We start from the raw sequence: 14458 nt of genomic DNA, 5'->3' as shown, positions 1-14458 counted from the left end.
AGAGTAGTTATGCCAAGAATTCTTTGTTCTGAAATTATAGGCACCGGTTCCGGGTTCACATATGCTTCTCCCATCCCTATTCGGGATAAGGCATCTGCCTTGCCGTTTTTACAGCCTGGTCGATAAGTGATCACGAAATCGAACTCGGCAAAGAACAATGCCCATCGAAGTTGGCGCGATGATTGGGCTTTGGCTGTTTTTAAATACTGCAAGTTCCGGAGATCGGTGATTACAGTGATGATATGCCTGGCACCGAGAAGATAATACTGCCAAGCCTTGAAGGCGGATTTGATGGCTAATAACTCTTTATCGGTAACCGCATAGTTTAACTCGGGTGCCGAGAACTTTCTGGACCAAAATGCTACTGGGTGAAGTTGACCGGTTTCGAGATTCTTCTGGGACAGGACAGCTCCCATGGCTAAACTGGATGCATCAGTTTCAACTATGTATGGAAGTTCAGGGCGGGGATGCTTTAACACAGGTGCAGACGTGAATTTTGCTTTCAGCTCTTGGAAGGCTTTTTCAGCCTCTTCGGTCCACAAGAAGCGTTTGTTTTTTCGCAAAAGTGCGGTGATGGGGTGTACAACATGTGAGAAATCCGGAATGAATCTGCGGTAGAAATTAGCAAATCCGAGCATGTTTTGTACCCCTTTAACTGAACTGGGTGATGGCCACTTGAGAATTGCGTCCACCTTTCGAGAGTCCATTCGGACTCCTTTTGGAGTCAGGATAAATCCAAGGAATTCAACTTCCGTAGTATGAAAAACACATTTTTCCAATTTTGCATATAACTTGTGCTGGCGTAGTTTCTCAAGGACTGCACCCACATGCTTAACATGGTCTGATTCTGAGGAGGAGTACACTAGAATATCGTCTATGTATACGACAACACAGACGCCAATGAGTTCACGAAGGACATTGTTCATAAAATACTGGAAGGCTGATGGTGCATTGCACAACCCAAAGGGCATCACCTGATATTTGAATAATCCGTACTTGGTGCGAAAGGCAGTCTTCCATTTGTCGCCTTTCTTTACACGTACCAGATGATATGCCCCTCGGAGATCCAATTTAGTGTAGATGCAAGCATCCTTTACTTGGTCTAGTAATTCGGGGATCAGAGGCAATGGGTATTGGTTCTTCACCGTAATCTGATTTAATGCTCGGTAGTCTATGCATGTTCTGAGGTCACCTTCCTTTTTAGGCACGAAGAACAAAGCTGAGGATTGCGGGGACTTGGATGGACGAATAAAGCCATTAGCAAGGTATTGGTCCAAGTATTGTTGTAGGTGAAGGTTTTCGGGTTCCGTAAGGGCGTAGATCCTACTGCATGGGGGTTGTGCACCGGGTATGAGGTCGATTTGACAATCGTATGATCTGTGAGGTGGTAAGGTGTTTGCCTGTTCTTTTTGAAAAACATATTGGAATTCTTGATATTCCTGAGGTAACTGCGCGACTGGGTTAGCAACTGTGGCCAGGCCTTTGTTCAAGGTTTTTTCCGGGTAACAGGTCTGTGCACAATCCGGGAAGGTTATTCTCTTCTCTCGCCAATCAATACTAGGATTATGTGTTTCCAACCAAGGTATCCCCAGTATTATTTGGAACTGCGGGGCTTTGATTAAATCAAACACAATAGTCTCTCGATGCCCATCTTGGCCCAACAGTGTCATCTCTGTGGTGGAATGAGTTACAGGCCCAGAGGCGATTTCAGTTCCATCAACTGTGGTGATGACATCCGAAGAGGTTTTTTTGCAGAAAGGTAGATTCATCCTAGAAGCCAATTCATGGTCCATATAGTTCCCTACGGCCCCACTGTCAATGTATGCCCTTACTGCGTGCATACGTGATGGCTGCCTTGGATCAATAAGGACCATTGGTATGATTAGGTGCGAGGTCTAAGTGTCCTTCTTCAAGCTCGGCAAGCAGACCTCTACGCTTGTCGGGCGTGGTTGTTTTCCGAATCAGGTTCTGTTTGATTTCTATCAGCAACTCCGACTATTTTCTTGGATGGTTTTATAGGGCAATCCCGTAGAAAATGTCCCGAGGCCCCACAGTATAGACACAATTGCATCTGCCGTCTCCTTTCTCTTTCATTTTGAGTTAAGGGTCCCTTAACCCCCCCCGATCTGCATAGGTTCTGCTGCATCTGTTCCTTTGGGGGTGACATTGGGTTTAACCAATACCCGATTCTCGAACTTAGCTCGGTCAGCCTTTCTATTCTGAAGCCGATGGTCTAACTGTACCACTAAGTCTATATATTCTGCGCAATCCTGAGGTGGGTTCACAACTTGGGCCAAAACATCTTTAAGTTCTCCCCGAAGTCCACGATGTAATAGTGTAATTCGTTTTACCTCTGGCCATCTGGTTTCTATCACCAGCCTATTAAAGGTTGCGATATAGGTTAACAGATCCTGGTTACCTTGTTGTAGGGATAAAGTTCGTTATCCAGGGCCTGTCCCTGGGAATATCTAGCGAATAGTCTTTCCATGCTCATTTGAAAACCCTGAAAGTCCCGAAGAAGAGGGTCATCCTGATTGACTAATGGAATCGACCAATCAGCTGCACTGCCACTCAAGTATGATAATACAAAAGCTACTTTGGTTTGGTCATTCGGAAAAGCTCCCGGTCTGCATAGAAAGTGCAAGCGACATTGGTTCATAAACACGGCAAACCTTTTTGGGTCCCCAGCAAAGCGTTCAGGTGGAGCTAAAGGAATAGCCCCTGGTAAAACCACTTGCACCGGATTGCTCGATGAAACAGGAGTTGGATTCCCCCCGAGTCCTGGTAAAGGTGTTTGCCCTGCTTGGTTTTGCAGCAGCTGCCTAGCCAGATCGTCAGTGCGCTCCTTCGAAACAATCAGATATCTCCTGAGGGCATTAGTCTCTTGGCGAGCGGAGTGCAATTCCGCCCTAAGTTCCCCCAGTAATTGGGCCAGTTGGTCGGTTTCTGAGGTTTCCATAACGCCCGGGTGGGGATTTATAGAGAGTCTTCGCGTTCTGTTACGCTCACCTGGCTCCCACAGGGGCGTCGGTCGGACCCGGACGGCTGCGGTCTCCACCAATGTGATGCGTAGTGCAGAAATGACTGACTGGACTGGCCCTCCGAATCTTGTCTGCTTGACCCGTAGAAGTATTGTCCTGCAAGTGGAGAGATGGATTTAGCCACCTGTGGATTCAAGTGATGGCACCCCCCACAGTCCTCCCCACTTATCACTCCGAAGTGCCCTTTCAGCAATCTCACCTTATACTCTTGAAAGATGAGCTCTCCATCCTGCATGGATTGCAGGGGCGCGTTGATGCCAGTTACTTCACTGGTTGGAAGGCGTGGGAGAGTTCCGGAGAGTATTGACTCTGAGGTTCCTGGCTAGGACCAGTAAGTATCAAGTTCATAGATTTCAATATGTCCAATGTTCACTCTTGTTCCCCCCTTCCTTCCATGTCTTCCAGCTGAGTTCATGAGAAGATGCTCTCGTGGTAGTTGGTGGCGCTCAGGTAAGAGTCTGTATTACCTGACGCTGTCCGGTAAATGTTGCACGTGTTTAACGTGTTGTTTTCTCTCTCTTTGCAGGTGCGGCACATGAAGATGTGAAGGGTTATAGAATAATGCCTCCGGTGGTAAATCAGGTAAGTCTATGGTGATAAGAGTTATATTTGTTGGTTTTCTCGGCCCACCTTGTTGTTTTCTTTTGTCCCCCAGGTGCTGGAGTTCGGCGAAGAAATGATGGAGGCAGCGCCAAATTGGAAGATGCTGTGAGGACTGATGAGTATGGCGGGGCACTGCAGCTAGAGATGCGGCGCGTACTGCAATGATGTTCTTTCCAGGTCCGGAGGCGAGATGGACCCGGAATCAGGTGAAGAATTCGAAAATAATTAGTTTTCTAACCTTGACCTTTTCTTTCCTCTTGTTTTTAGGAGCTCCAGATTCGAGGCGGGCATGGCAGAAGACCGGATGCTGGCTGCAGATACAGTGAGCGTTACGCTGCTGGATGCAGAATCACGCAAAGCGTGTGCTGCTGTTCGGGCGTGGTTTAAGTAGCCTCCAAAGTAGTTCCAGGTAAGAAGTTCCCCAGAACCACGCCCAAGTAAAAATATAGTCCCTGTAATAAAATAGTCCCATCCAGGCCTCACGTTGGCTTGGACTCACTTGCAGCATGGTCTGCATCAGGTAAGTAATGTCTATGAGCTTGGCGCCTAAGGCGCCAGGGCTGATTTCTATGATGAGCCTGGCGCCTAAGGCACCAGGACTGAACCCAAACAGCCCCCAGCCGGGGCTGTTGGGGTTTTAATAAGTGTCTGGATGCCTGCTCCCGGAGCTGATGGGCTTGGTCCTGATCCCCGGGGGTAGGCATCATGACATCTTCTAGACAACCTTTGGACCTGTGAATAGAATGCATACAGGCAGTTGTCTACAGCCTGGCAAGCTGTGTGCAGTCCCTCTACCCTTCATGTGGCCGTCCTCATGATTCCTGAAGAGCACCTGATTTTGGCCCATCCAATGCACAAAGTTACATGTCTGCCCCCTTTGGCTCCCTGTGCCCCATGCTTCTCTTTCACCACATTATAAGGTCAAATCAAAGACTATGTTTGACGTTGAAAAACATAATTAATTGCAGCACAGAAGGTCAAACTACCTTTCAGCAGCATCATCACAGGCTTTAGCAGACATTCCTGATCGATATCAGATGTTTAGCCACACCAAAACCTTCTTTGCCTCCCTCATGGCACCTGGCGCACAAGCAGCGGCCAATACCAAATTGACTCCAAGTGACCAGGTAGGAACTGCTCCACTTCATGAACACTTCTGAGTTAGGATTCGGCTCATGACTCTGTAAAACCAGTACTTACCAACCTCCTGACAGCAATGGAGGGGGTGGGGTATGCCGGAAAATCTTCGGAAGTACCTGCTGCATATTTGTGCCTCCCAATGATACAGAAAACGATACGCTCACCAGAACTATTGCTGCCTTGCATAAACTGAAAGTGAACATGGAGACTGAGGCTGGGGTCACCAACGACTCTTGGATTGACTCTTTATTGTCATGGGTACCTTCTTGGTTGAGTCTTGCTGCAAAGATCCTGTTACCTATTTTTGTCTTTTTCACATTCTTGTTTGTTCCTGCCAGATGACTTATGGTGTTGCTCTACCCAAGTACCAGCAGTGGCTGCCATGTTGACTGTAACCCTGTCCAAGGATAGGGCCACCACCACTTAATCCCATATGGGTACTCAAACTGAAGGAGCCTTGTATCCTCCAAATTGGCATGCTTGTGTGGAGCAGCTGGTAGATTGAGAGAGTGGTGGGGTACAAGTTTGGTTTGTATGGTGGAGGAGTATGCCCCTATTGAGACTTGTGTGAGAGATGGTTGTAGCGTTGTTTTCCATAAGGGAAATATTGCTCCTGGACTCCCATGCTTTCAATCGATGGTACATACGCGCTCAGGGTGAATTAAAAGTATAGATACCTATGGTGATGTGTGCGTTACAAAAATCTCTGTTTCTATAACTGTAGCTTTGAAAACTGAGGTGACTAGAGTGTTGATTAGTTGTTCATGATTGTTTAGAATTTCCTGCATTTATAACTTGTTGGTCTGCAAATTAATTCAATTATTTCTATTTGGCTAATAAACATACCTTCTGTGCAACCCTGTGTGTTTCTTGTCCTGAAAGGTGACAGACACTGCAACAAATCATTGTTACTACATTGAGGGTCCCAGATACATAAAAAATAACTTTATTAAATAAAGGAAAATTGTGCACATCTGGTTTGGGGGTGGGTGGAAAGTTCCCTTGAATTAGATATCACTGATTAAAACATCCTACACTATCCCTCACTCCTCTTCTACCCTTCCCGTTCACTCTTCGCATCACTTGTCACAACTTTCCCCCTCAAGCTCTTCACTTCTACCACTCTGACATCTCCACATCTCTTGCCTCGTTCTCTCCCTCCCCTCTAGACTCCATTGATGCATCTTTTCTTAACTTTCAATGTTGCCTATTCCTTCTTGTCCGACTGTACTCTGAAACATTCACTCCACTCTAAGTGCATTCCCAGCCATGGCTCTTGCCAAGATTCAAAGCTCAGAAAACCCATATGAATAAAGGCCTCCATAAATGTCAGTGCACTCACCTCCCTGCCAAGCTCTAGACCTACCTCTCTGCTTGTACTCTCGAACTTCACCACTTCTATTGACTCTGCTAAATCTGACTTCTACCACCCCCTATTCCCTTCTCAATCTAACCACCTACAGTGTCTGCAATTGAAACCTAACTCTGTTATCACCCTCCTTAAATGCTCACCATTACCTCCTCACTATCTGCTGATGACTCTGACAAAATAAACAAAATACGTAGCTCAGTTTCCTACACACTCTACTCTCCACCGCCTTCTTCCTCTCCCTCCAACCCTCTGTCCAATAGCCTCTTCCCTCTTGGCAACTGACCCTACAAGTGTAGTAGAAGTCCCCACCCTTCTAAAACTGCCAAACCCTTTCTCTGCTCATGGTGAACGTTTTTCTCCTCAAATTGTCAAACTGGCTGCCTTTATTGTGGCACCTCAGTGCACTATCATCTTTAATCTTTCTATGTCTATAATCTTTCCTTAAAACCAGAAAGTTACTATTGCCCTACTCCAGCTGTATAAGCTTGGCTCTGATTCAAACACCCCTGCTAATTTCCAAAAGAACTCCAAAGTTCTTGAATGAGTAGTCTTCAATCATGTATCTACCTTGGTTCCTTCCACCTTCATGATCTGATTCAATCAGGTTTCCAAGCCCTCCACTCTACTGAAATAGCTCTCATTAACGTCAACAACTGTATTTCCTCTGCCCACCACTCCAAGTTCCTTGCATTTCTCATCCTCCTCACCCTCTCTGCAGCCTTTGACACAGGCAATCACACTGATCTCTTCTCTATTCTTGCCCAACTCATGCTGTGCCACAAAACACTTCAATTGATCTGCTGTTACCTTTCTGGTCGCGCTTCAAAATACCCTAGAATGCACGGATCTCTAAACTAAAGCCCCTTTCTTTGGGCAAGCCATAAGGCACTATTCTCTGCCCTCTCATCTTCACACTTTATACCTCATCATTAGGAGCCCTTCTCTTCTTTTGGTTTCTCTTATCAACTTTTTGCTGATGACACACAAATCATTTTATCATTTCCTTGTCTCTCCATTGAAATCACCAATATAATCTCTAACTGTCTCTCAGCAAGTACTGAATGGCATCAGAATACCTCATGCTAAACCTTGCTCAAACAGACTTCATCTACTTGACTGCTCATTCTTTCCTGGATCCTTTCCGACCTGAACTTCCTTCCCTGCTGCTCTACTTCCCCACTCTCAGTAAGCTATCAGTCTTGGCGTCCTTTTCGATTCCAACCTCAACTTCACACTCTTTATCTCAAAACCGACCTCTGCTGGACGCCTTTAACCTCCTGAACATCAGTAGATTTCTGTCACCTCCTTTGCTTTTCTACTGCCAAACACCTGTTTCACATTCTCTCCAAGCTCAACACGTGTGCTAGTCTCCTCTTTGGTCTCCCTCTCTACTCTTTTGCTTCCTTAAACAAATCAACAAATTCAGTCTCTCTCTGATTCTAGCCCACCTCCTCCTATCAGCAGCAGCTGGACTGATTATCTATGCACCACCAACCTATGTTTACATTTCTTCTCATTGTCTTCAAATCCATCTCCTTCATAACGCTTGCCATCCTTACCTCAATATTCCCCCATCAACACTTGCTCCTTTTCTACAAATTACCTTGGTATTGCTTGCCCTCCTTGTGCTCCTTCTCACTTGTGTTCCTCTCTTTTCTTGCCCTCTACCACTGGAACTCTCTGCCCCATGACATTGTTCATTCCCCCGCTCTCTGTCTCTCCCTCTCTCTGTCTCATTCTTTCTATCTCTCAAATAGTTACATTGTACCCTGTGTGCCACAAGGATCTAGGCTCTGGCAGATGAAGGAAGTGGGCAGTCTGGAAACTCAACTCATTAGCATTAGCTAAATGCTTAGGGTTGTGGATGGCAAGAATGTTTGGTTTTGAGCAAGAGCTGGTGGTGAAAAGAGGACATGAGGAACCTATTTTACCTTCCTTGGTGGATTGGTTGGCAGGTTGACAACTGCCTCAGACCTCATTCTAACTTGCTAAGACGAGCTGAGACTTTTGCCCATCAGGACAACATTAATAAAAAATAGTCATAATTCATGAATTAAACAATATTAATAGCAAATAAAATGAATCTTAAAGAGTAGTCTTGAATTAAGGTTAATAAAAAATATTATAATAGTTCATGAACAAATTATATTAATACTAAATGTAATTAATATCAATCAGAAGTAATCAGAAGTAATAATCAAGATTAATAAAACAAAAAATAGTACATGAAAAAGACAATTAAAAACATTTATTGGAAGTATTGATCAAGAGTAATAATACAATTATTTGTATGAATTCTTGAAAAATACAATGGTAATAAAAACTCAAAGTAGTAATAATCAGCAATAATAGCAAATATTAGTAAAAGATAGTAATAAACCAAAATGCAATCGTAATTTAAAAAAAAAAATGTATAGCAATCAGAAATAATCAAGATTATTTAATAAAACATAAAACAGATAAGTGAAGGAGAAGTGTGTTCAGCGGCGAGAGAAATACCGAAATACTGAAAGGCTGCAGCGTTCACCTTAAGCAGCTTTCCAAGTGTGCAGTGTACGCTGACAGCCTTTAAAAGCTCCTCTATTGGCGGATGCGGAGCGGATAAGTGAAGAAGTGTGTTCAGTGGTGTTCCACAGGGTAACGCGGTTGTGTTGTGCCCCGTATCTTCAGCTGAGGTCCCGAGGATTCCATTCAATTCTACTAGAGTGGTTGGCTCAAGGATAAGAAAAGGAGAAGGAACACGCAAGTAAGGAGCTGGTGGCTGTTGGGCTGTGCGAGGGCGGGAGCAGGAGATGTAGTGAAGCCCACTGCGGAGTTAAGGGTGTCTGCAGCTCATTGTTTTGGCTGTTTTCACTGGTTCATTGCTTTGTGCAGATTAAAGTTTGCTGGACCTAACATACAAGCCTGGATGGCTGATGCACCATACTTGTAACTGTCCTGAGCAGAACTGACAAGCAGAGTGGGGGTAAGTTTGCAACCCCGCATTACATCCCGTTACCTGTCTGCTTCATTGTTCAATCCGTGGCATCCAGGATTCACTCGAGACCAATAACAGACCCTTTAAGTTAACTGGCATAGTAAGGGGACAAGAGATAGGCACTGCTAAAGCATTGCGCAGCGTGTCTAGCAAGATGGGGGGGTGCTGCATACCCAGTTCGGAATATAACAGGAAACAATACGGCAGATTGACCCCAGGTGTGCTAGAAAGTTCATACGTTTAAAACCTGTAAATTGCTTTTTCACCGTAACTACTGTACTAGAGAAGTGGTAATTCTGAGATAATTCTTCATCAATTGGACAAATCACCCAGGCGAGAGACTGCGGGGAAAGCTCCTTTTCATCTCGCCGATTCCACTTTCTGAAGCGTGAAAGCTGTATTTACAGCCCTATTAGAATCAATGCTGGCCTAGTGAACGGACGTATTTTCGATGCAGAAATACAACCCTACAAGCAGGATGTCAGTGCCAAACAGTGCCACAAAGGTTTCTCACAGACTCAAGGCTGCCTCTACATCAGGCCCCCATACAAGACTACGGACCAAAGGGTTGCTGAATAGCTCAATGCAACTCGAACCCACTCAGTCTTCTATTGAGCAAGCATTATTCAAGTATGGTCTAAAAAGAAATTGGCCTCCAATGACGGATTTTAAATTGACTGCCAATGATAAACAGGCATTGAAACCGATAAGTTTAAATCTTCAGAACCTGACTCAGTCATCAAACCCCCCCCCCGAAACACACAATGTAATCTTACCCACTCAAGAAAACAGAGCTATAGCATACCTTGTTCTGCCACACATGGGTGAAACAAATGCCATCACCAGAGAATTGCCTTCAACTAATAATGCCGACCAACAGGTTGGAAATTACCAGCAGAATAACCAATTTCCAGTGCAATTTTACGAAGAAGAGTGTGGAAATCAAACGGTTACAGATGAGCAGCTTCAGTTTGACAGGCACCAGCCTATACTTTATATGGCTAAAGATACGGAGGCTGTATGCACACAAGCGAGTGGACAAACTATCCATACACAATCCATACTGATGGATGCCAAACCTCACGGCCAAATAGACCTAGAGTCTACACAGCACCCCGTCCATGCCCAGACATCTTTACCAGTGAGTCAACAGCGAATATTACAAACTGAATTAGCAATAGCAGATAAAATAGCATCTCTAGCGGCACAGAGTCATGCATTGAGTAATAAAGAGCAACACGGAGTGGTGGACTTCAGTGACACCCCGAATTTGTCTCGGAAAGAAAAAGCTAAAAGTGCTAAATTGAAATGGCTGCAACTGCATGTGAACTCAAAAGGTAGTGGAAACACTGTGGAGCAAAGACCTACTTTAAAATCTATGAGAACAGCTATGTTATCCATGGATATTACCGAAATTGAATCCCTAATATCTGACATTGTTAAAAGAAACAAAGTTTTCGGTACCATGATACCTAGGAAAGGTGAACCACTTTGCGGGTCAACTCCGGCAGAAGTTCTAATGAAGAGACAAAGAGAACAACCAGGATCTGCAAAGATGTTCCCTACGTGTGATCCAGAGCTAGATGCTGTTACAATCCAATCCCAATATGATCCTAAGACATCTAGCATTCCTACAAACAATAGCAGTTTGAACTGGAACGAGAAACAGAATGCTCCAAGTAAACCAGAAGAAAAGCAAAGAAAATCCAAAATGACTGATGAGGATGAATGGCAACACCAGAGGATCCCCACCACGATGGTGGACCTCCAAAATATGCTAATATCAATCATATCTCATTCGATGATCCCATTTATGAAACTACATGAAGCTAACAATGACATCATAAAGATCAAGAAACCCTCCTGACAATGATTCACTCTAAAAGACTATTTATAGAATATTTTATTGTGAACATTGAGAAGCGGCTAGATCAGGAAGCCGAATTATCACGTATCTGGCAAGGAAGATTATTTGAAATAGGTCGGCAAGAAAGATCTGAGAATCAACAACTCAATGCAGATATGATTGCATGGCTAAAAGTTCTACCAGCTAACCAACAAGCTGTAGCCCCACATAAGAAAGCACCACTGCTCAAACCTAACTTCATCATACCAGGAAATATGGCCATAAGCGATTGTAAGCAACCAACATCGCTACATCCCAACTGCAGAGACGGTACAGCTCTAGCAATAACGACTCTTCCCCCTCTCCACCCTCTGCCAGTTGAGGTGGTAGAGTCACCAACAGTGGACGCTTTTGAAATATTCTTGAAGAAAGATAAAGAGACTGATCTCAGTAAAGACCAAACCAAAAAAAACAAAAAGCGGTCTAAACAGACAGGCTCAAGGGCATTCTTGCGGAATATAACTGTCCCCTCTGCTGTGAAACCGGCAACAATGACATCAACCCATAAGCTAGTATTAGCGAGGGCAAAAGGTATCATCCAGAGTAACACAACTCTTTGTTCGACAGATATAAATTTGGAACAAGTCCCTAATCCTCTATGTGACCCCCAAATTGACGATTTGCTGGATCTGTCAATTTACATCAATTCTTCTGACTTAATGGACTCTGTGAGGCACCTGCGTCAAAATGATTCAAACTACATTGTGATTGATGAATGCCCAAGGGAGGATGATGAAGCCCCAAGATGTCTAGAACTATCACGTGAGGAGATTTTGGATGCATCTTTAGATTGCTCAGTCCGAACCATTTTGTCACTGCGGTCAATCTCTGAAACTGAAATGTCTACAGTGGAGAATGAGAGTATTACAGACAGAGGATCCCTTGACTCATTTAATAACACAGTATAGAGTGTCCGTCCAGCCAGAGCACTCAACGATCCATTCGAGGAGTTAAAGCTCCCAATGTTTGTTGATCCAATGACACACAAACCAAATTTTGCCATAAGAATGGTAAGACTTCCTGGTCATGGTAAAATCCCAGAGCCTGAGACAAACACGCTAATCTTGAATCATACAAATGTTCTGTTAATCCTGAAGCAGTCCCCCAGTTAAATTATATCGAGGCAGCAAATATAAAGTGGGTGATCTTTGATGAAGAAACTCGACTAGATAATGTATGAATCGATCTTTGGGAGAAGACTATGATGAATAGGATACTCTTAACATTGAGATTGCTAACAAAATTGGGATTCTCCTGTGTGCAGATCAAAGAGCTTGATCAGAATGAAAGCCAAACAACCGCTATTGAGAGACATAATGCAAGATATGACCAAGCACGAAGTTTAGATAAGAGAGATACCGCTCCCATTATGCGCAGTGAAAGAATTAACCCCTCTGAGACCACTGAACTATACCCAGAAAGAGACAGATGGGCTCAATTGAAAGCGCAATACAGAAATTCCTTTCAACGAGAATTAGATGACAGTCATGACATCAGCCAAGAACAGTTGTATCAAAATTCATAACCACCAATCAAAGAAAGCATCTCCAAGTGGTCATTATGCTCGTGGAATACGAGAGGCCACTCACATCTTTTCAACCAACCAGTTCCTGAATTGACCGAATTCCAAATGATCTGCCTCCAAGAGACATGGCTGCGTGATCCGCCACGCTGTGAAGGATATTTGACACTCGTGAACCCTGCGATACAAAATATTTTAGGCCGGCCTTCAGCAGGTCTGATCACATTGATAAAAACTGATTGGGAATGGTCCTTGATTGAAGCGGTGAATCTTAATCCATGGATTCAATATACCATTTTAAAAAGCCATGATATTACGACTCTCGAAAGTTCACACAAGAACAAAAAATCCTGTTTAAGCTATATGGTTATCATGAACATCTATTGGAATCCGGTTGCCATCAACGATGAGATCTTCAGATGCCGTTTTTCTAACAATTGATACATTAGGAGACAAATATCCAGATTTGGAGTTGATCATCTGAGAGATATGAATATCCACCTACTAGATAATAAAGGCCAAAGAAAAGCCTTATGCGAACTTTCACAACGTGCATGGAGGTGGTTGAAAGAAACAGCTTCCCGTAATCTGATACTTTGTAACGAGTCCACTGAGAATGGTCCCACATTGCTCCCGACATGGAATCATGGGAATTCGGCAGTATCCATTGACTACATTTTTACGTCATTGCACTTGTGTCATTCAATTTAAAAAAATAGAGATCATTCCATCTCAGAAAAGTGATCACAACATGGTGACAATGGAAGTCACAAATGTCTTTCTACAAAGGAAGAGGGATATTGTATTACAATTTGAAGTCAATGCAAAACTGTCCAAAGTAAGAATAAGCAAGTCCCAGGCCAGCTCATTGCCACACTTGTTCAAAAAAAGCAGTCCTGGATGACGCAACAAAATTGAATTACGATTAGATCCTGGTCCCTTTTCAGAAGCCATGTTCTCTTGCAACTGTGCCACAGCACAAACATCAATACAACCAGGAATTGGCTGATAAAAAAAAATTGCTTAGGAAAACCATACAGAGTATAAAAATGAATGATAATCCTGAAATTCTCATAAAGATCAAGAAAGCGAAACAACCCTATAACAATTGGAAGAAATCGCACAATGATACTAGCAACATTAAAAAATCGGAACCTAAGAGATCTATTGTTGCTGTTGAATAATAATGCTCAATATCAACAGGAAATGGTATCAAATGTTACTGAAGAGAAATGGATTTTTCCACCCTTTATAAAGACCAACCAGTGGATGTGTATCAGCAGAAGTCCATACAAACATGGAACCTCGATTGGAAAGCTGAAAATATCATCGAAACAATTCAGCACCTGTTCTGACTTGAATGTCGTGTAGACCGTTGAGACCTCCATCCCCAAGTGACGCATAGGGGAAGCAAAAGAAACCCGCTGTGCGACCTTTGGGGCCACAGGTGGGAGATGTTACTTCCCGGATCCACGGAACCTCTGGAACACCGATGCTGCTGCAAAAAGAACAAGGTTATGTACCAGGCAAATACAATATATCACAAGAACCAAAGGATCTGAATAGTCTTACCTATCCGGTGTTTGGAAAACCCGGGAAACCTAGTAGGGAGGTTCGAGACTCAGATGAGAGGCGGTCCCCATAACAAGAGGGAACGCAGACAAACGTGGATACAGGATAAGCCACCTGTAGAGCAGAAGGCGTAACTTGAATTCCCAAAAGGGCAATGGAGTAGAAGTTCAACAAAGTACCAAGGGATGATCCGAAGACAGGTGGGGGTCATGTCGAGATTCAGCAATAGGTAAGCAGTTCCAAGCAAAGGTACAAAAGGATAATCCGAGGGAGTCCAAGTGAGAGTTCCAAGATCAAGGTAAACCAGTAGTTTTATCAAACGTAG

Source organism: Ambystoma mexicanum, chromosome 6q, assembly GCF_040938575.1.
Source record: "Ambystoma mexicanum isolate Mex_15411 chromosome 6q, UKY_AmexF1_1, whole genome shotgun sequence".
Taxonomy (NCBI): domain Eukaryota; kingdom Metazoa; phylum Chordata; class Amphibia; order Caudata; family Ambystomatidae; genus Ambystoma; species Ambystoma mexicanum.
Note: the sequence above shows the minus strand (reverse complement) of the source record.